This window comes from Giraffa tippelskirchi, chromosome 3, assembly GCF_054371585.1.
Source record: "Giraffa tippelskirchi isolate mGirTip1 chromosome 3, T2T-mGirTip1v1.2.pri, whole genome shotgun sequence".
Classification (NCBI taxonomy): Eukaryota; Metazoa; Chordata; class Mammalia; order Artiodactyla; family Giraffidae; genus Giraffa; species Giraffa tippelskirchi.
Window position 1 is genome coordinate 109,039,285 of NC_137277.1, and position 23,448 is coordinate 109,062,732.

Sequence of the window (23,448 nt, forward strand, 5' to 3'; positions counted from 1 at the left end):
TTGTTACTTAGAACTAAACTTGCAAGTTCATTAAAAGAAAAATCCTTCCTTCTTTCATGATCTCATTTTTTTTTTGTTTAATTCATGTGTATCTTTAGACATGAACTTCAGCAAACGTTAAAACCTAGAGCAATAGTCAATTTGAGTGTTGCTTTAGTCACTAATTTATAAAATGATAAGCCCAGCTTTCATTTGAAAGACCAAAATAAATTTTTATAAGTGTAAAAATGAATTGAGGGATGCAATATTCCCTGAAAATAAGGTAATAATCTAGAGTCAAATTATGTCACAAATACCTTGATTTTTTTTTTTGTTACTTAGGATGTAACTGCTTGCCATCTATTTTGCCAAAACTTTCCATTCCTGCTTTATTTCTGGTATTGATGGTTTGCAATCTTCTTTCTGTTCTTCCAATAACTCTGTCTGCTTCAGTTGATAGAGAAATACAATTACTTACTGATTATAACACTTAAGAGTCTCTTCTCTGAATAAAAGCAAATAAGAGTTAGGGCTCTGTGTCTTGGACTGCCTAGGTTAGAGTCAGATTCTTTACTTCTATAAAAGGTGACAACAATAATTTTTACCTCAAAGCACACTGTAAGGATTAAATGAAACAAATGATTCAAAGTATTTAGTAGATTGTCTGCTAATCAGTAAGCACTGAATAACTGTTATTATCAATAAGGATAACTTTTTAGAACCTTTTATTAGTTCTTAAATATCTTCTGAGAAAATTGGATAAAAAAAACATTTGTGTGACTTTGGACAAACCTGAGTTAAGCTCTCTGCTCTTCTGTTTTCTCATTCATAAGATGAAACATTTTGGCACTATTAACCTGATGGACTCCCTTAACTATAAAAACATGATTTTACTAGCTATGATGAGGATTCAGACTTATTTTCCTTTTGTGTGTTTGATAGGTATCGACAATCCTATTTCCAGCTGAGACTAACTCTGGTTTTGTACCATTATTCTTTGAATAGGAATCATAGCTAATAATGCTATTCTGTACTCTTTCTGGTATTAGTAGTCATGAGATACTTCTTGAATTTCTTATGATGAACTTTTATATTCAGTATTTATCCCCAAAGAAGATCGCAAGATTGTATTGCTTATTCTGAAATGATAGCTCAAACACCAATCATATATTAATTACATATAACATAAAATTCTATCTAGTCCAAAGATTAAAAAAATGCTGTTACATTTCTGGAGAGGTAAATACAAACTTTTATTCAAAAGGCTTGCAAAATATTTTTAATATATAATATAATTCACAGTTTAGGACAGTGCCTTCTGAAGACAACAAAATTTATATCATGGTATAAAGAGATTTATGGGTTCTAATAAAGTCTAACTTTAGAAAAAAGGAAGCTAAAGCTTTTTATTGAGATATAACTTTAGAAACAAAAATGTTATACAGATTTCCTACAGATATGTATATTTAATCCATGAGAGATGAGCAACATAAGTATTTACTATAATTAACTTCTCATGGAAACTATTTTAAAATCCTAAATTATGTAAAAATAATCTTAACTAATGCTGACAATTGGTTTAACACTGTAAGTATCTTTCAGTGAAAGTCAGTGATTGTAGCAAGACAAACTATGTCAGATGCAAACTACAGGTTAGTTAAAAATACCTTTAAAGTCAGTGTGCATACTGAAATATTTAATGACAATGTCTGAATTTGCTTCAAAATAATATAGATGGTATAAACAAGATTAGCTATGGGTTCTTAATTACTGAAGCCAGACTGAAGTACATGGGGGTTCATTATACCATTCTGCCAAATATTCTATGTTTGAAACAATCCGTAATACACACTTAAAAAAAAAAAGCCAATATATAGGCAGACATCAAAACCAGAACCCACGAGGAAGATGACAGATTTAATCTCATAAAAACGTTAACTTTATAGGGCAAAAAGAAAGTACATAAAACAAAAACAAACAGCTTTACAACAAATGTTAAAGGCACTTCCCTAGGTGGGAATGAGATCAACAACTTAAAACAACCTTGTACACATCTAGACTGCCATCTCAAAACCTCATGGGATGAGCAAACCAAAAAATTACAACAGATATACACACAGAAAATGCAACCCAAATATAACACTAAAGCTAGTTAACAAATCACAAGAGAAGAGAACAAAGGAGGAACGGAAGGAAAAAGACATATAAAAACAAATCGAAAACAAGAAAATGTCAATATGAACATACACAGATCACATGGACCACAGCCTTGTCTAACTCAATGAAGCTATGAGCCATGCCATGTAGGGCCACCCAAAACGAACAGGTCATGGTGGAGAGTTATGACAAAATGTGGTCCACTGGAGAAGGGAATGGTAAACCACTTCAGTATTCTTGCCTTGAGAACCCAATGAACAGTATGAAAAGGCAAAAAGATAGGACACTGAAAGATGAACTCCCTAGGTGCCCAATACGCTACTGGAAAAGAGTGGAGAAATAACTCCAGAAAGAATGAACAGATGGAGCCAAAGCAAAAACGAAGCCCAAGTGTAGATGTGACTGGTGATGGAAGTAAACTCCGACGTGGTAAAGAACAATATTGCATAGGAACCTGGAGTGTTATTGCCTGAAGAACTATGGACAGAGGTTCCTGACACTGTATAGGAGGCAGTAATCAAGACCATCCCTAAGAAAAAGAACTGCAAAAAGGCAAAATGGTTTGTCTGAAGACGCCTTACAAATAGCTGTGAATAGAAGAGAAGTGGAAGGCAAAGGAGAAAAGGAAAGATATACCCATTTGAATACAGAGTTCCAAAGAATAGCAAGGAGAAATAAGAAAGCCTTCTTAAGTGATCACTGCAAACAAATAGAGGAAAACAACAGAATGGGAAAGACCTGAGATCTCTTCAAGAAAATTAGAGACACCAAGGGAATATTTCATGCAAAGATGGACTCAATAAGGGACAGAAGAGGTATGGAACAAACAGAAGCAGAAGCTATTAAGAAAAGGTAGCAAGAATACATGGAAGAACTATACAAAAAAGATCTTAATGACCCAGATAACCATGATGGTGTGATCACTCACCTAGAGCCAGACATTCTGGAGTCAAGTGGAAGCAACACTGTGAATAAAGCTAATGGAGGTGATGGAATTCCATCTGAGCTATTTCAAGTCCTAAAACATGATACTGTTAAAGTGCTGCAATCAATATGCCAGCAAATTTGGAAAACTCAGCAGTGGCCACAGGACCGGAAAAGGTCAGTTTTCATTTCAATCCCAAAGAAAGGCAATGCCAAAGAACGTTCAAGCTACTGCACAATTGCACTCATCTTAGACGCTAGCAAAGTAATGCCCCAAATTCTGCAACCCAGGCACCAACAATACGTGAACCGAGAACTTCCAGATGTTCAAGCTGGATTTAGAAAAGGCAGAGGAACTAGAGATCAATTGCCAACATCCATTGGATCATTGAAAAAGCAAGACAGTTTCAGAAAAATATCTACTTCTGCTTTATGACTATGCCAAAGCCTTTGACTGTGTGGATCACAACAAACTTTGGACAATTCTTAAAGAGATGGGAATACCAGACCACCTTACCTGCCTCCTATGAAACTTCTATGCAGGTCAAAAAGCAAGTTAGAACCGGACATGAAACAACAGACTGGTTCCAAAATGGGAAAGGAGTATGTCAAGGCTACATATTGTTACCCTGCTTATTTAACTTCTATGCAGAGTACATCATGAGAAATGCTGGGATGGATAAAGCACAAGCTGGAATCAAGATTTCTGGGAGAAATATCAGTAACTTCAGATACACAGATGACACCACCCTTACGGCAGAAAGTGAGGAGGAACTGAGGAGCCTCTTGATGAAAGTAGAAGAGGAGAGTGGAAAAGCTGGCTTAAAACTCAACATTCAAAAAACTAAGATCATGGCATCTGGTCCCATCACTTCATGGCAAATAGATGGGGAAACAATGGAAACAGTGACAGACTTTATTTTCTTGGGCTCCAAAATCACTGTAGATGGTGACTGCATCCATGAAATCAAAAGACACTTGCTCCTTGGAAGAAAAGCTATGACCAACCTAGATAGTATATTAAAAAGCAGAGATATTACTTTGCCAACAAAGGCCTGCCTAGTCAAAGCTATGGTTTTTCCAGTAGTCATGTATGGATGTGAGAGTTGGACCATAAAGAAGGCTGAGTGCTGAAGAACTGATGCTTTTGAACTGTGGTGTTGGAGAAGACTCTTGGTAGTCCCTTGGACTGCAAAGAGAACAAATCAGTCAATCCTAAGGGAAATCAGTCCTGAATATTCATTCAAGGAACTGATGGTGAAGCTGAAACTCCAATACTTTGGGCACTTGATGGAAAGAAGTGACTCACTGGAAAAGACCCTGATGCTGGGAAAGAATGAGGGCAGGAGGAGAATGGGACAACAGAGGATGAGATGGTTGGATGGCATCACTGACTTGATGGACATGAGTTTGAGCAGGCTCCGTGAGTTGGTGATGGACAGGGAAACCTGGCGTGCCGCAGTCCATGGGGTCGCAAAGAGTTGGACACGACTGAGTGACTGAACTGAACTCAACTATCGATAATGACCTAAACATAAATAGGTTAAATGCTCCAATCAAAAGACATACTGGTTGAATGAATACAAAAACAAGACCTGTATATATGCTGTCTACAAGTGACCCACTTCAGATCTAGGGACACACACAGAACAAAAATGAGGGCATAGAAAAAGGCATTTCATGTAAACAGACACCAAATGAAAGCTGGAGTAGCAGCATTTTTATCAGACAAAATAGACTTTAAAATAAAGACTTATAAGAGACAAGGAAGGACACTACATAATGATGAAAGGATCAATTCAAGAAGAAGATATAACAATTGTAAATATATATGCACCCAATGTAGAAGGACCACAATATATAAGCCAAATGCTAACAGCTATAAATGGAGAAATCAACAGTAACACAGTAACAGTGGGGGACTTTAACACCTCACTTACACCGATGGATCATCCAGATAGAAAATAAAGAACACAAGCTTTAAATGCTACACTGGATAAGATGGATCTAATTGATATTTATAGGATATTTCATCCCCAAACGGTAGATTTCACTTTTTTTTAAAGTGCACATAGAACATTCTTCAGGATAGATCATGCCTTGGGCCACAAATCAAGCCTTGGTAAACTTAAGAAAACTGAAATTATATCAAGCATTTTTCCCAACCACGGTGCTATAACATTAGACACTACCTACAGAAGAAAAAAAAGAAAAACCACAAATACATGGAGCTTAAACAATACTCTTCTGAATGACCAAGAAGTCAGTGAAGAAATCAAAGAGGAAATCAAAAAATATTTAGAAACAAATGACAATGAAAACACAACAACTCAAAACCTATAGGATGCAGCAAAAGCAGTGGTAAGAGGGAAGTTTATAGCAATACAAGCCTACCTCAAGAAACAAGGAAAACACTGAATAAACAACCTAACCTTACACCTAGAACTAGAAGAAGAGAAAAAAACACCCCAAAGTTAGTAGAAGGACAGAAGTAAGAATGGTCAATGCAGAAATAAACAAAATAGAAACATAGAAAACAATAGCAAAGAGCAATGAAACTAAAAGCAGTGCTTTGAGAAGGTAAACGAAATTGATAAACCTTATGTCAGAGTTATCAAGAAAAAAAGGGAGAGGACTCACATCAGTAAAATTAGAAATGAAAAAGAAGTTACAAGTGACACCACAGAAATACAAAGGATCATAAGAGACTATTACCAGGAACTATATGCCAATAAAATTGACAACTTAGAAGAAATGGACCTCCACAAATCAATCAATATGATATACCCTATTAACAAAATGAAGAATAAAAACCATATGATCATCTCAAGAGATGCAGAAAAAGCTTTCAGCAAAATTCAACTCCCATTTATGACAAAAACTCCAGAAAGGGGCATAGAGGGAACCTACCTCAACATAATAAATAAATAATAGACCTACCTCAACATAATAAAAACCACACACACACACATACACACACACACACACAACAAATCCACAACAAATATAATTGTCAACAGTGAAAATCTGAAAGGATTTTCTCTAAGTTCAGGTACAAGACAAGGATGCCTACTCTCACTACTTTTATTCAGCATAGTTTTGAAAGTCCCAGCCATGGCAAGCAGAAAAGAAAAATAAATACAAGGAATTCAAATTGGAAAAGAAGAAGTTAAACTGTCACTGTTTGCATATTACATGATACTATATATAGAAAATCCTAAAGATGCTACCAGAAAACTACTGGTGCTAATCAATGAATCTGGTAAAGTCGCAGGACACAAAATTAATACACAGAAATCCCTTGCATTCCTGTACACTAACAACAAAAGAGCAGAAAGAGAAATTAAGTAAACAATCCCATTTACAATCGCATCAAAAAGTTAAAATATGTAGAAAGAAACCTACTTAAGACCTGTACTCTGAAAACTGTAAGCCACTGAGGAAACAAATCAAAGATGACACAAACGGGAGAGATATGCCATGTTCTTGGATTGGAAGAATCAATATTATCTAAATGACTATACTACCCAAGACAATCTATACATTCAATGGGACCCCTGTCACCAATGGCATTTTTCACAGAACTAGAACAAAAAATTTTACTATTTTGCATGAAAACACAAAACACCCCAAATAGATAAAGCAATCTTGAGGAAGAAAAACAGAGCTGGAGGCATGAAGTTCTCTGACTATGGACTATACTACAAAGCCACAGTAATCAAGACAGTATGGTACTGGCACAAAAACAGAAGTATAGATCAATGAAAAAGAACAGAAAGCCCAGAGATAAACACACCCACCTATGGTCAAATAATCTATGACAAAGGTGGTTAAGAATATATAGTGGAGAAAAGATAGTCTCTTCAAGAAGTGGTGCTGGAAAAACTGGATAGCTAACATGAAATTAGAATACACCCTAATACCACACACAAAAGTAGACTCAAAATGGATTAAAGACCTAATTGTAAGGCTGAATGTTACAAAAAACTCTCAGAGGAAAATATAGGCAGAACACTCTTTGACATAAATTGTAGCAAGATCTTTTCTGTCTCACCTCCTAAAATAATAAAAATGAAACCAAAAATAAAATAAATGGGATCTAATTAAACTTAAAAGCTTTTGTACAGCAAAGGAAAACATAAAAAAGAGAAAAACCCTAAAAGACAAACCAAAAAGGAATTAATCTCCAAAACATACATGAGCTCATGCAGTGCAATTACAAAAAAACAAACAAAAAAACCACCCTCAATCCAAAAATGGGCAGAAGACGTAAATAGATATTTCTTCAAAGAAGAAATACAGATGGCCAAAAAGAATATGAAAAGATGCTCAACATCACCAATTAACAGAGAACTGCAAATCAAAACACAATGAGGTATATGACCTCACACTGGTCAGAATGGTCATCATCAAAAATCCTACAAACAAGGCATGCTGGAAAGGGTCTGGAGAAAAGAGAACCCTTTTTTACTGTTGGTGGGAATGAAAATTGGTACAGCCACTATGTAGAACATATAGAGGTCCTTAAAAAACTGGTTGTTGTTTAGGTTCTCAGTCGTGTCAATTGTTTGTGACCCTCATTACCATATGATCCAGCAATTCCACTCCTGGGCATGTATCTGGAGAAAATCGTAATTCCAAGATACATGCACCCCAATCTTCATTGCAGCACTACTTACAACAGCCAGGACATGGAAGCAACCTAAATGTCCATCAACAGAAGAATGGATAAAGGAGACATGGTACATATGTACAATGAAATATTAGCCATAAAAAAGCACAAAATAATGCCATTTGCAGAAAGATGGATGGGCTCAGAGATTGTCATACTGAGTAAAATAAGTCAGACAGAAAAGGACAAATATTGTATAACATCGTTTATATGTGGAATCTAAAAGAAATGATACAAATTAACTTATTTACAAAACAGAGTTACAGATGTAGAAAATAAACTTAAGGGGGAAGGAAAGGGGACGAAGGATACAGTGGGAGACTTGGATTGACATATACACAGTACTATATATAAAATAGATAATTGACAAGGACCTACTGTATAGTTCAAGAAATTCTACTCAATGTTCTGTAATAACCTATATGGGAAAAGATTCTGAAAAAGAATGAATATAGGTATATGCATAACTGAACCACTCTGCTGGACACTGGCAACTAACACAACAACATAAATCAACTATATAATATTAAACTAAAAAATTAAAATAGAAGCATTCTAGGAGTTCACTGGTGGTACCAAGGATTAGACTCCACCTGCCAATGAGGGGACATTGGTCTGATCCCTGGTCTGAGAAAATCCCACATGCCATGGAGCAACAAAGCTCGTATGCCATAACTACTGAGACACGTTCTAGAGCCCGTAAGCCTCAACTACTGAGCCCATGGGCCACAACCACTGAGCCATGGGCCACAACTACTGAAGCGTACACACTCCTGGGCCCATAAGCAATAACTATTGATCATGCATGCTGCAGTAACTAAAGTCTGCAAACCCTAGAGGTCACAAACTGTCAACTACTGAGTTCATGGGTTGCAAATATAGAAGCCTGCACCTAGAGCCTGTGTTCTGCAACAAGATAAGCCACTGCAATGAGAAGCCCAGGCACCACAACAAAGAGTAGCCCTTGCTTATTACAACTAAAGTTGAGCACAGAATGAAGACCTAGTGCAACTACAAATAAATAAATGAATAAATAAATAAATTATTAAAACATAGAAGCATTCTAGCCAAAGAGCATTTATATCCTATTATTTCTAGTCATAATATGTATGTATATGTGCATATAATAACATATGTGTATACAATAGTATACTATATATAAAATACATATAATAATATATACATATATCAATAAACTCAGAAAGGCAAACAAAATACAAAGAGCACTTATCTCAAGATGGTAGGATTATTATACATTTTCTGTTTCTTTTTCTTTTATTTTTTACAATGAACAGGTATTAATTTTATAATAGAAATATATTTTAGAAGTGTTTTTATGTCTTAACTATTTGGAGATGTGTGGCATTTAAGTCTATAGATGTCAGGTGCTTTTCAGATTTAATAAAAATTAAGTTCATAGACAAGAAAACTGTAATTACGTGAAGAATTCATGGAGAGAAAACAATTCCTACCTTGTGGAGAGAAACTGATAAAAACATAACATGTGCTGTGGGACCCAGCAGCGTAATGGAGGCAGTAAATCTCTAGATGCTCTATGCCTTTATGAGTCCCTATAAAGGAGTACCTCTTCTCTCTGTAACAGGAATAACATAGACACACACATTTATTTAAAGCAGAGGCTAAAAGAAAATCATCCTTAAGTACACACTGCAGGTCAATAGGCTGCCTGTTTGCAAGTGGGATCTCAAAGAGAAACAGCTGGATGTATCATTTATTGGTTGTATGCCCTTAGGAAAGCTATTTATCCACCCCATGCCTCAGTTTCCACATCTGTAAAAGGGGATAATTATAGTACCAAAGTAGAAAGGTTATTATAAAGATTAACATTCTTAAATACAACACTGTCAGGTACAATAATAATAGTAAATACCATTTGTGTGCTAGGTGTGTGCTTAGTTGCTCAGTCGTGTTTGACTCTTTGTGACCCCATGGGCTACAGCCCGCCAAACTCCTCTGTCCACGGGATTCTCCAGGCAAGAATACTGGAGGGGTTGCCATGCCCTCCTCCAGGGGATCTTCGCAACCCAGGTATCGAACCCTGGTCTCCCACACTGCAGGCAGATTCTTTACCAGCTGAGCTACCTGGGAAGCCCATATATCATTTATGTGATTTTAAAGATAAATAAATGGGTGGGGTTGATTTACAGAACATATTACTGTCAGTGATATTTTACTTCTGTTAGCATCTCAAGTATTTCTCATTTCAGAGTTTTGAGTGGATATTATTATGACCTGGCCCTCAGATTTGCAAATCAGAAATTTGATTTTATCAGAGCTACCCAAACTTACAAACAAACTCACAGGAACAGATAAATTTAAAAAGGGAAATTTTTTGATTTTTCAAAATGATAGCCAATGGACTAGATAAAATATTATTTACTGATAGTTGATCTATTTAAGGACAGACCACTTAGAAATTACCTGGTTAGTGTAAAATTAAAGAAAATAGAATTGAAAACCCAAATTGGACCGTCTATCAAATCACAGCAGTGTGCCTTTCTACTTTGTTACCAATTTCTTCTTATACTTGATATGAAATCTTGAGAAGGCACAGCATTACCAATGGAGCATTCTTGTCAAGAATGTTTAATTTGAACCTAATAATTTAAAAAAAAAGTCAGAAAAATTTTAATTAAGGGACATTCTGCAATTTGTCTAGACTTTTAAAAAAGATGTCAACAACATGACATAAAAAGGCTGATAATTTTAATATTTTTTAGGATTAAAGGATGCTAAAGAGGGGGCCTTCTGGGACTGTGGCTGCCAGTGTCCCCACCCCTACTGCATGCTACTGCCAACCCATGCCTCTATGGGAGATGCTCTAATACCAGCATTTTCCCAGTCAGAAATGAAACCTGTGTCCCCTGCATTGGAAGTATGGAGTCTTAATCACTGGACCTCCAGGGAAATCCCATTAAAAAAAATTTTTTTTTTTATATGGGTTTTGTACAAAAGTTTTGAAAATCCATCTCTGAAATTGTTTTCAGAGACGTTTTTGAACTCAGTTTCATTAATACATGATACCATACTGATGAAGGTAACAAAGACAGTGGTGACCTCCTTCAAAAGATCTCATGCAGGCACTGCTACACTCAGTCTCCCAACCCAGCAGCAGGACACTGCTGACCTAAGTCTCAGCTGGAGACTCCTGGACACACACAGGCAAGTCTGGGTCAGTCTCTTGTGGGGATACCAGAGACTGAGACAGAACTGTGTTTGAGTGTCTCCTGCGGAGGTATGGGTCAGCAGTGGACTGTTGCAGGGGCAGGGGCTCTGGGTGCAATAGACCTGAGTATGGTATAAGTCCTCTTGGAGGAGGTCACCATTAACCTCACCATAGAGCTGCAAGAACTTACACAGGACTAGGAAACACACTCTTGGAGGGCACAAAAAAAAAACCTTGTGCACACCAGGATCCAGGAGAAAGGAGCAGTGACCCCACAAGAGACTGACTCAGACTTGCCTGTGAGTATCCAGGAGTCTTTGGTGGAGGTGTAGGTCGGTGCTGGCCTGCTGCAGGGTTAGGGGCACTGTGTGCAGCAGTGCCTGCATGAGACCATTATCTTCATTACCTCCACCATAGATTAGCCTCAGGTCAAACAACAGGGAGGGAACACAGCCCTGCCCATCAACAGAAAATTGGATTAAAGATTTACTGAGCATGGCCCCGCCCATCAGAACAAGACCCAGTTTTCTCCACAGTCAGTCTATCCCATCAGGAAGCTTCCATAAGCCTCTTATCATTCTCTATCAGAGGGCAGACAGAATGAAAACCACGAGCACAGAAAACTAACCAATCTGATCACATGGACCACAGCCTTGTCTAACTCAAAGAAACTATAAGCCATGCTGTGTAGGGCCACCCAAGACGGACAGGTCATGGTGGAGAGTTCTGACAAAATGTGGTCTACTGGAGAAGGGAATGGCAGACCACTTCACTATTCTTGCCTTGAGAACCCCATGAACAGTATGAAAAGGCAAAAAGATAGGACACTGAAAGATGAACTTCCCACGTCAGTAGGTACCCAATATGCTACTGGAGATCAGTGCAGAAATAACTCCAGAAAGAATGAAGAGATGGAGCCAAAGCAAAAACACCACCCAGTTGTGGATGTGACTGGTGATGGAAGTAAAGTCTGATGCTGTAAAGAGCAATATTGCATAGGAACCTGGAATGATAGTGCCTGAAGAACTATAAACAGAGGTTTGTGACACTGTACAGGAGGCAGTGATCAAGACCATCCCCAAGAAAAAGAAATACAAAAAGGGAAAATGGTTGTTGGAGGAGAACTTACAAATAGCTGAGAAAGAAAAGATGCAAAAGGCAAAGGAGAAAAGAAAAGATATACCCATCTGAGTGCAGAGTGCCAAAGGATAGCAAGGAGAGATAAGAAAGGCTTCCTCAGTGATCAATGCAAAGAAATACAGGAAACAATAGAATGGGAAAGACTGGAGATCTCTTCAAGAAAATTAGAGATACCAAAGGAACATTTCATGCAAAGATGGGCTCAATAAAGGACAGAAATGGTCCTTTATTAACAGAATGGTCTTTATTAACAAAAGCAGAAGATATTAAGAAGAGGTGGCAAGAATACATTCACCTCACACGCTAGCAAAGTAATGCTCAAATTCTGCAAGACAGGCTTCAACAGTACCTGAATCATGAACTTCCATATGTTCAAGCTGGATTTAGAAAAGGCAGAGGAACCAGAGATCAAATTGCCAACATCCCTTGGATCACTGAAAAAGCAAGCGAGTTCTAGAAAAACATCTACTTCTGCTTTATTGACATGCCAAATCTTTGACTGTGTGGATCACAACAAACTCTGGAAAATTCAAGAGATGGGAATACCAGACCACTTGATCTGCCTCCTGAGAAATCTGTACACAGGTCAAGAAGCAACAGTTAGAACTGGACATGAAATAATAGACTGGTTCCAAATTGGGAAGGGAGTACGTCAAGGCTGTATATTGTCACCCTGCTTATTTAACTTATATGCAGAGTACATCATGAGAAATGCTGGGCTGGATGAAGCACAAGCTGGAATCAAGATTGCCGGGAGAAATATCAATAACCTCAGATATGCAGATGACACCACCCTTATAGCAGAAAGCAAAGAAGAAGTAAAGAGCCTCTTGATGAAAGTGAAAGAGAGTGGAAAGGCTGGCTTAAAACTCAACATTCAGAAAACTAAGATCATGGCATCTGGTCCCATCACTTCATGGCAAATAGATGGGGAAACAATGGAAACAGTGACAGACTTTAATTCTTTGGGCTCCAAAATCACTGCAGATGGTGACTGCAGCCATGAAATTAAAAGATGCTTGCTTCTTGGAAGAAAAGTTATGTCCAACCTAGACAGCATATTAAAAAGCAGAGACATTACTTTACCAACAAAGGTCCATCTAGTCAAAGCTATGGTTTTTCCAGTAGTCATGTATGGATGTGAGAGTTGGACTATAAAGAAAGCTGAGTGCTGAAGAATTGATGCTTCTGAACTATGGTGTCGTAGAAGACTATTGAGAGTCCCTTGGACTGCAAGGAGATCCAACTAGTCCATCCTAAAAGAAATCAGTCCTGAATATTCATTGGAAGGACTGATGCTGAAGCTGAAACCCCAATACTTTGGTCACCCGATGTGAAGAGCTGACTCATTGGAAGAGACCCTGATACTGGGAAAGATTGAAGGCAGGAAGAAGGGGACGACAGAGGATGAGATGGTTGGATGACATCACCAACTCGATGGACATGAGTTTGAGTCAAGCTCTGGGAGTTGGTGCTGGACAGGTAAGCCTGGCATGCTGCAGTCCATGGGTCGCAAAGTCAGACACCACTGAGCAACTGAACTGAACTGAATGTTTAAAAAATTCATTCTCACAATCTGAAATTTTATATGTCTGCATATTCAGACTGCTATTTTATTCTTAGTTTAAGATTTAATTATAGGGGAAGACAAAAAACAACATTTTAAAATCTTTATTATTATTTCATTCTTTCCCAGAAGCACTTTGGAACATATTGACTTCATGGGTTCTGCCTGTTCACAAAATATTTATGTAATTGCTTTTGTTCCTAAAAATGTTTTACACACACATACTGGTTTCATCTGAATTCTTAAACCAACTAAATGTCATCTCAAACTAAGCTTAGTTTAGTGGGTCAGAAGTTGTGTATGCCTTTTGGGGTCAAAAACAAGCGGTCTTGTGTGGTGGAAAAGTTAATTGCAGAGGCAGTTACAAAAGAGAAATTCCAAAAATATTTTGAACAATTCTAGCATTTCTAGCCTCCAAAGATAACCATTTGAGCAACAAAACTGACTTAAAGTATATTTATTAAAGTACCAGATTCTTCATAGTCCCAGTCTGTAACTTTAGTTTATTAAAAAGAGTTGTTGGTTTTGTTGGACTGGAATTTAAACATTTTATTGTTTCCTACTTATTGAATACTATTTTAATTGGTATTAAACTCTTACAAGTGACTCTGATATTATAACTTGTCTCTAATTAAATAATAGTATACTTATATCAGCAATTTCATTCTCCAAAAAAATGCCTTTACAGCTCAGTTTTATTTTTTGTTTTGTATTTGGTATTTTCCATTATGAAAAAGTGTATACATTCATGCTCATAATTGTTTCATTATTATAGTCCTTGTTATTTTTAGATATTGATAATGAAAGATGAGACCAAAATTATCCTTATTATCCAATTATCTAATCCTTTATCTAAAGAAGCCTAATCTAGATATAAGACTAAGGCCGTATCAGATGGAGCAGATACCACAAAGCAGCATTTGTTTCAACTGCATGCACTTAATTTCTGAGAAATGAGACAGGAGTTGAGCTAAAACTTTTGCTTTAGCCAGAAAGAGAGCAATTGTCAGTAAAATTAATGATATAGACATGAAGAAATGGATGTATTTTAAGAAAACAAATGCATTTTCATAGCCTCTGTGGTCATCTGTGATATTTATTTCTAATTTTTATTCTGATTTCAGAGAGTTTTATTTTACAAGTTTATAAAATTGGCTTTTATAGGGACTAGGTACCATTTTTCAATTTTTCTTTAGTTGGTGTTGTTTTACTTATAAGTATGAAAATGATTTTACTTTACTACTCATTTCACACACTAGCAAGAGTATCCTCAAAATCCTTCAAGCTAGGCTTCAGCAGTACATGAACAGAGAGCTTCCAGAAATACAGGCTGGATTTAGAAATGGTAGAGGAACCAGAGATCAAATTGCCAGCATTCCCTTCTCCAGGGGACCTTCCCAATCCAGGAATAGAACCTGCATCTTTTGCATCTCCTGCTTTGGCAGGCGGATTCTTTGCCACTAGCACCACCTGGGAAGCCTTGTGCTTAGTCACTCAGTGTCTGACTCTTTGCGACCCCATGGACTGCAGCCCACCAGGCACCTCTGTCCATGGGGATTCTCCAAGCAAGAATATTGGAGTGGGTTGCTATGCCCTCCTCCAGGGGATCTTCCCAACCTAGGGATCGAACCCAGGTCTCTCACACTTCAGGTGAATTCTTTATTGACATGAGCCAACAGGGAAGCCTTGGATCACAACAAACTTTGGAAAATTCTTAAAGAGATGGGAGTACCAGGCCACCTTTCCTGTCTCCTGAAATACTTGTACGCAGGTCAAGAAGCAACATTTAGAACCAGATATGGAAGAACTTGTTCAAAATTGGGAAAGGAATATGACAAGGCTGTATATTGTCACCTTGTTTAATTAACTTATATACAGAGTACATCATGCGAAATGCCGGGCTGTATGAAGCACAAGCTGGAATCAAGATTGTCAGGAGAAATATCAACAACCTCATATATGTAGATGTTACCACTCTAACGGAACAAAGTGAAGAGCAACTAAAGAGCCTCTTGATGAGGGTGAAAGAGGAGAGTGAAGAAGCTGGCTTGAAACTCAGCATTCAAAAAACTAAGATCATGGCATCCAATTCCATTGCTTCATGGCAAATAGAAGGGGAAAAGTAGAAACAGTGACAGATTTTACTTTCTTAGGCTCCCAAATCACCATGGATGGTGACTACAGCCATGAAGTTCAAAAATGCTTGCTCCTTGGAAGGAAAACTATGACTAATCTAGACAGCGTATTAAAAAGCAGAGACATCCCTTTGTTGAGAAAGGTCTGTAGAGTCAAAGATATGATTTTTCCAGTAGTCATGTACAGATGTGAGAATCAGACTAGAAAGAAGTCTGAGCACCGAAGAATTTATGCTTTCAAATCATGAGGACTGGAGAAGACTCTTGAGAGTCCCTTGGACTGCAAGGAGATCAATCCAGTCAATCCTAAAGGAAATCAACCTTGAATATTCATTGGAAGGACTGATGCTGAAGCTCTAATACTCTGGACAGCTGACGCAAAGAGCTGACTTTGATCAGAAAAGACTCAGAGGCTGGGAAGGGCTAAAGGCTAAAGGAGAAGGAGGCAACAGGATGAGATGCTTAGATAGCATCACTGACTCAGTGAACATGAATTTGAGCAAACCGGGAGACTGTGGAGGACAAAGGAGCCTGGCTTGCTACAGTCTAAGGGGTCACAACAAGTCGGACACAACTTAGTGACTAAACAACAGCAGTAGCTGATTCATGTTGTTGTACAACAGAAATAGCACAATATTGTAAAGCAATTACCCTTCAATTAAAAATAAAAAAAATCAAATTAAAATTCTTAAATGTTAAGGCATATGAATTGTTGGGTAAGTTTCTAGAAAGCAGGTGTTACATCAGAAAAACATCTGCCATGCCTGCCAGCACAGCCTTGTTTCTGGTCCAACTCTAACATTTGTAAATGACTATTGAAAAAAAACCATAGCTTTGACTATACAGACCTTGTCACCAAAGTGATGTCTCTGCTTTTTAATAGCTATTTGGATTTGTCATAGCTTTCCTTCCAAGGGGCAAGCATCTTTCAATTTCATGGCTGCAGTCACTGTCCACACTGATTTGGGAGCCCAAGGGGGGAAAAAATCTGTCACTGCTTCTACTTTTCCCCTTTTATTTGCCACGAAGTGATGGGACTAGATGCCACGATCTTCGGTTTTTGAATGTTGAGTTTCAAGACAGCTTTTTCACTCTCTTCTTTCACCCTCATCAAGAGGCTCTTTAGTTCCTCTTCACTTGCTTCCGTTAGAGTCATATCATCTGCATATCTGAGGTTGTTGATATTTCTCCTAGCAACCGTGATTCCAGCTTGTGATTCATGAACAACTGACTAGTTCAAAATTGGGAATGGAGTGCAATAAGGCTGTATGTTGTCACTTCTCTTATTTAATTAATATGCAGACTACATTATCGAAAATGCCGGGCTGGATGAGTCACAAACTGGAATCAGCTCCAAGTATACATATATCCCCTTCCTCTTGAACTCCCTCCCGCCACCTCATCCCACTCCTCTAGGTCATCACAGAGCACTGAGCTGAGCTCTCTGTGTTCTTTTATCAGCTTCCCACTAGCTTTCTATTTTATACATGGTAGTGCATATATGTTAGTTGCTAAGTTTCTACAGACCATTGTTAATGTTAATATCACGCTGTTTGGTTTTGAATTTACACATGCAGATAGTTTAAAAAATCAAGTAGTCCTATAGACTCATTTTTTACACCATTTTCTCAATATCCAGAAGCAATCATTTTCAACTGATTTTAGGTATTTCTTTTGGCATTTATGAAGAAGAATATCTCTAAATAAATGACTGTATTTCTAACTCTTGATTAATCTATTAATTTCCCACAACTCACATTTAAGGAGGTAAGAAAGGGATTATAGATAATACATAACTGGGGCTTGATGACTGTGGATTCCATAGAACTGATTATGCTGTTTTGTTCAGTAACCTCCAATATCAATTTATTGAGAACCATCTTTTTAATCCAGTTAAGATTCTCCAAAAAAGAATCTTTCAATCTTCTGCCTAGCGTTACTAGCATTTTACAAACAAAATAGTAAGGACTTGGGGTCTCATAGCAAGAGTGTAAAATCTCAGTCTGGTCTGTTTTCAGTAAAGTACTCTGCCAACTAGAATTCTCCAAATTTCCCAATTTGGGCACCTTCTGATTTACCAAAGAATAAACATTGTCTTCTGCTAGGATGATAGGTGGAAAGGTACTTGTCCAGTTGCAGATGACAGAGCCAGAATGCAAGAGACTGTCTTATTAAATAGACTTCCAACCAGGCTTGCTCTTATTTTTCCCTTTAACCTGCTTCTGTAAGTCTGGGTGGTACTAATACTTAAGTTTCTTGGAAACCATAATGCAAACAGAATTGTTTCCTGGCTTTACCTACCGCTGGTTTTAAGATTCAACTTGCTTGGATTTGCTAAGTCATTTAGCTGTAGACCTTCTGCCGTCTAGTTTCCACACTTTGGTACTATCATTCTTCTCTTACTCTTTTTCTCTTCTTGTTTCATCCTTCTTAATAAAATATTTAATATTATGTTGTATTTTAATGTGGTTTTGAAAGGGGATGGAGTTAAATATATATGTTCACTCTACCTTCTTTAACCAGAAATCAACATTGCTAATTTTATTATCTACTGAGTAGTTTCTTCTTTTTAACATTTGTTAGATTTGAGATAAATACTTTTTTTAAAAAAAGACAATTTCTATTTTAAGAAATGGGAAATTACCATAACCAATCCCTATACTCAGTCTCAGAGTAACATTGCTCAGAGATTGCTATTTATATATCATCTATTTTATATTGAATGCTTTTATTATGGCACAGGCCTGAGTTCTTCACAGCATGGGGGGATGTTTGGCACTCTATTGCCCTGGTAACAATAACTAAGAGTCATATGTTACAGAGCTCAATCTGTTAAGAGTCAGGACATGGACAAGATTATCAAAATTTCCAAATCAAAAACTGGGCACACAGATTAACCTTTAGAGGAAGTAAGCAGGCCCACCAATCATGGGCTGGACAATGTACTATGTTTGTTTCATTATCTTACTTAATATATATATATATATATGCAATGATTTTTAGTTATTAAAGACAATGTCATATATACATTTCATGACTTCACATAATACATGTATGCCATAGTTTTTACTGTATAAGCTTTATGAAAAAAATACGTAATAATGCAGCTCTGTATGTACTCAAGTGATCAACTGACAAAACATAGTAGCTAAAGAAAGTAAGGTATAGAACAGAGTGTATAACCTGCTGCATTCTGTCAATACCTATATAGATGGGGCGACGCATTCAGCATTTCTGGAGGAATGCATGAATGGTAGCAGGGACTGCCTCTCAAGAAGGAAAATAGATAGCTGTGGGACAAGACTTGGAAGGGTAATTTTTCACTGCCTTTGTATACCTCTCAAATTCTATGTCGTGCAAATAACCTATTCAAAAATAAATAAAAGATAATTATAAAACATGTATAATTTGGCTTCTTCAGTCCTGCCAAGCTCCAGATCATCTGATTGTCAGCCACAGACAGAAAGTAGCTCTTTTGGAAAAGATATGTTTTTTTCCCTTCCCTGCTTCCTGATGTGCCCCTCTTTTTTGTCAAACTTTATTGAAACTTCATAAAGCAGCAATTGACTCCAGCAATCTGAATTTTTCTCCTTCATTAGAAGTGAAAACACTTTGGAAAAAAGATGGCCTGACTCTCAAATGTATCAGATGATGGCTTAGATACTTTGCTAACTTACCAGACTGAGATGGTGGGTGGGGTCCTCATCACCCTTCACCTGACTGCTTTGGCCAAGCCAAGATTGTATTTTAGGGTCTGTTACTTGCAAGAATTTTTGTTATCTGCAGGCCTATCACATTGAATAGCTTATCAAATTATGGTAAATATAAATGCATAAATGAATAATTTTCTTTATAGGATTAATACACCTAATTTTAAAAGGATTATGTAATAGAGGTTTTTCAGTCTGTATTTTAAATTTCCCAACTGTTTAGTAATTATAGCTGTCTTCTTTCCCCGATTCCAAGATCTAGTCAAGGGTCATGCATTTTACTCAGTTGTCATATCCATTTAACCTTCCTTAATATTTTTTTGATAGCAGTATGGTCAGTCAGTTCAGTCAATTAAGTCGCTCAGTTGTAATTCACTTTTTGCGACCCATGGACCACAGCACGCCAGGCTTCCCTGTCTATCACCAACTGCTGGAGCTTACTCAAGGTCGTGTCCATCAAGTTGGTGATACCATCCAACCATCTCATTCTCTGTTGTCCCCTTCACCTCCTACCTTCAATCTTTCCCAGCATCAGCGTCTCTTCAAATGAGTCAGCTCTTTGCATCAGCTGACCAAAGTACTGGAGTTTCAGCTTCAACATCAGTCCTTCCAATGAACACCCAGGACTGATCTCCTTTAGGATGGACTGGTTGGATCTCCTTGCAGTCCAAGAGACTTTCAAGAGTCTTCTCCAACACCACAGTTCAAAAGCATCAATTCTTCAGCTCTCAGCTTTCTGTATGGTCCAACTCTCACATCCATACATGACTAGTGGAAAAACCATAGCTTTGACTAGATGGATTTTTTTGGTAATGTCTCTGTTTTTTAATATACTGTTTAGGTTGGTCATAACTTTTCTTCCAAGGAGCGAGCATCTTTTAATTTCATGGCAGTTATTTTGGAGCAAGTCTGTCACTGTTTCCATTGTTTCCCCATCTATTTGCCATGAAGTAATGGGACCAGATGCCATGATCTTAGTTTTCTGAATGTTCAGTTTTAAGCCAGCTTATTCACGCTCCTCTTTCACTTTCATCATGAGTTTCTTTATTTCTTCTTTGCTTTCTGACATAAGAGTGGTGTCATCTGCATATCTGAGGTTATTGATACTTTTCCCAGCAATCTTGATTGCAGCTTGTGCTTCACCCAGCTCGGCATTTCGCATGATGTACTCTGCATATAAGTTAAATAAGCAGGATGAAAATATACAGCCTTAACGTACTCTTTTCCTGATTTGGAAGCAGCAATTTTTTCTCTGGTTGCTCTGCCTTTTCTAAATCCAGCTTGAATATCTGGAAGTTCATGGTTCATGTACTGTTGAAGCCTGTCTTGGAGAATTTTGAGCATTACTTTGCTAGTGTGTGAGATGAGTCCAATTGTGCGGTAGTTTGAACATTCTTTGGCATTATCTTTCTTTGGGATTGGAATGAAAACTGACCTTTTCCAGTCCTGTGGCAACTGCTGAGTTTTCCAGATTTGCTGGCATATTGAGTGCAGCACTTTCACAGCATCATCTTTCATGATTTGAAATAGCTCAGCTGGAATTCCATCACCTCCACTAGCCTTGTTTGTAGTGAGGCTTTCTAAGGCCCATTTGACTTTGCATTCCAGGATGTCTGGCTTTAGGTGAGTGATCACACCATCATGGTTATCTGGGTCATGAAGATCATTTTTGTATAGTTCTGTGTATTCTTGCCACCTCTTCTTAGTATCTTCTGCTTCTGTTAGGTCCATACAATTTCAGTCCTTTACTGTGCCTATCTTTGCATGAAATGTTCCTTTGGTATCTCTAATTTTCTTGAAGAGATCTCTAGTCTTTCCTATTCTATTGTTTTTCCTCTATTTCTTTGCAGTGACACTGAGGAAGGCTTTCTCATCTCTCCTTGCTATTCTTTGAAACTCTGCATTCAAATGGGTATATCTTTCCTTTTCTCCTTTGCCTTTTGTGTCTTTTCTTTTCTCAGCTATTTGTAAGGCCTCCTCAGACAACCATTTTGACTTTCTGCATTTTTTTTTCTTGGGGATGGTCTTGATCACTGCCTCCTGTACAACATCACGAACCTCTGTCCATAGTTCTTCAGGCACTCTATCAGATCTAATCACTTGAATCTATTTTCCATGTCCACTACATAATCGTAAGGGAATTGATTTCGCTCATACATGAACGGTCTAGTGGTTTTTCCTACTTTCTTCAATTTAAGTCTCAGTTTTGCAATAAGAAGTTCATGATCTGAGCCACAGTCAGTTCTGAGCCTTGTTTTTGCTGACTGTATAGAACTTCACCATCTTTGGCTGCAAAGAATATAATCATCTGATTTTGGTGTTGACCATCTGGTGATGTCCATGTGTAGAGTCTTCTCTTGTGCTGTTGGAAGAGGGTGTTTGCTATGACCAGTGCGTTCTCTTGGCAAAACTCTGTTAGTCTTTGCCCTGCTTTGTTTTGTACTCCAAGGCCAAATTTGCCTGTTACTCCAGATATCTCTTGACTTCCTAACTTTGCGTTCCAGTCCCCTATAATAAAAAGGACAACTCTTTTCGGTGTTAGTTCTAGAAGGTCTAGTAGGTCTTCATAAAACCGTTCAACTTCAGCTTCTTCAGCATGACTGGACAGGGCACAGACTTGGATTACTATGATACTGAATGGTTTGCTTTGGAAATGAACAGAGATCATTCTGCCATTTTTGAGTTTGCATCAAAGTACTGAATTTTGGACTCTTTTGTTGACTATAATAACTAGTAGCTTATAAAAATTAATTCAACTCTATATTCAATGTATTCTGTATTTCTATAGGAGTGCAACTATAATCAGTTCAGTTCAGTTCAGTCGCTCAGTCATGTTCGACTCTTTGCGACCCCATGAATTGCAGCACATCAGGCCTCCCTGTCCATTACCAACTCCCGGAGTTTACCCAAACCCATGTCCATCGAGTCGGTGATGCCATCCAGCCATCTCATCCTCTGTCGTCCCCTTCTCCTCCTGCCCCCAATCCTTCCCAGCATCAGGGTCTTTTCCAATGAGTCAACTCTTTGCATGAGGTGGCCAAGTATTGGAGTTTTAGCTTCAACATCAGTCCTTCCAATGAACACCCAGGACTGATCTCCTATAGGATGGACTGGTTGGATCTCCTTGCAGTCCAAGGGACTCTCAAAAGTCTTCTCCAACACCACAGTTCAAAAGCATCACTTCTTTGGCGCTCAGCTTTCTTTATAGTCCAACTCTCACATCCATACGTGACTACTGGAAAAACCACAGCCTTGACTAGAAGGACCTTTGTTGGCAAAGTAATGTCTCTGCTTTTTAATATGCTATCTAGGTTGGTCATAACTGTCCTTCCAAAGAGTAAGCATCTTTTAATTTCATGGCTGCAGTCACCATCTGCAGAGATTTGGGAGCCCAAAAAATAAAGCCTGACACTGTTTCCACTGTTTCCCCATCTATTTCCCATGAAGCGATGAGACCAGATGCCATGATCTTAGTTTTCTGAATGTTGAGCTTTAAGCCAACTTTTTCACTCTCCTCTTTCACTTTCATCAAGAGGCTTTTCAGTTCTTCACTTTCTGCCATAAGGGTGGTGTCATCCGCATATCTGAGGTTAATGATATTTCTCCCAGCAATCTTGATTCCAGCTTGTGTTTCTTCCAGCTCAGTGTTTCTCATGATGTACTCTGCATATAAGTTAAATAAGCAGGGTGACAAAATGCAGCCTTGACATGCTCCTTTTCCTATTTGGAACCAGTCTGTTGTTCTAGGCCCAATTCTAACTGTTGCTTCCTGACCTGCACAGAGGGTTCTCAAGAAGCATGTCAGGTGGTCTGGTATTCCCATTTCTTTCATAATTTTCCACAGTTTATTGTGATCCACACAATCAAAGGCTTTGGCATAGTCGATAAAGCAGAAATAGATGTTTTTCTGGAACTCTCTTGCTTTTTCGATGATATGATCCACCGGATGTTGGCAATTTGATCTTTGGTTCCTCTGC

At 37.9% G+C, this 23,448-nt stretch overlaps 1 protein-coding gene across 4 annotated transcripts in view; it reads right to left on the bottom strand.

Annotated features, from left to right (window-relative positions):
- Positions 1-23,448, bottom strand: part of MBD5 (methyl-CpG binding domain protein 5) — a 454,579-nt gene that overhangs the window by 139,000 nt on the left and 292,131 nt on the right. For all 4 annotated transcript variants that reach the window (XR_014079644.1, XM_081580531.1, XM_081580530.1 and 1 more), the window contains one exon: positions 9,205-9,326. The gene's annotated coding sequence lies outside the window, so the exon portion shown is untranslated. The remainder of the gene's footprint in view (positions 1-9,204; positions 9,327-23,448) is intronic.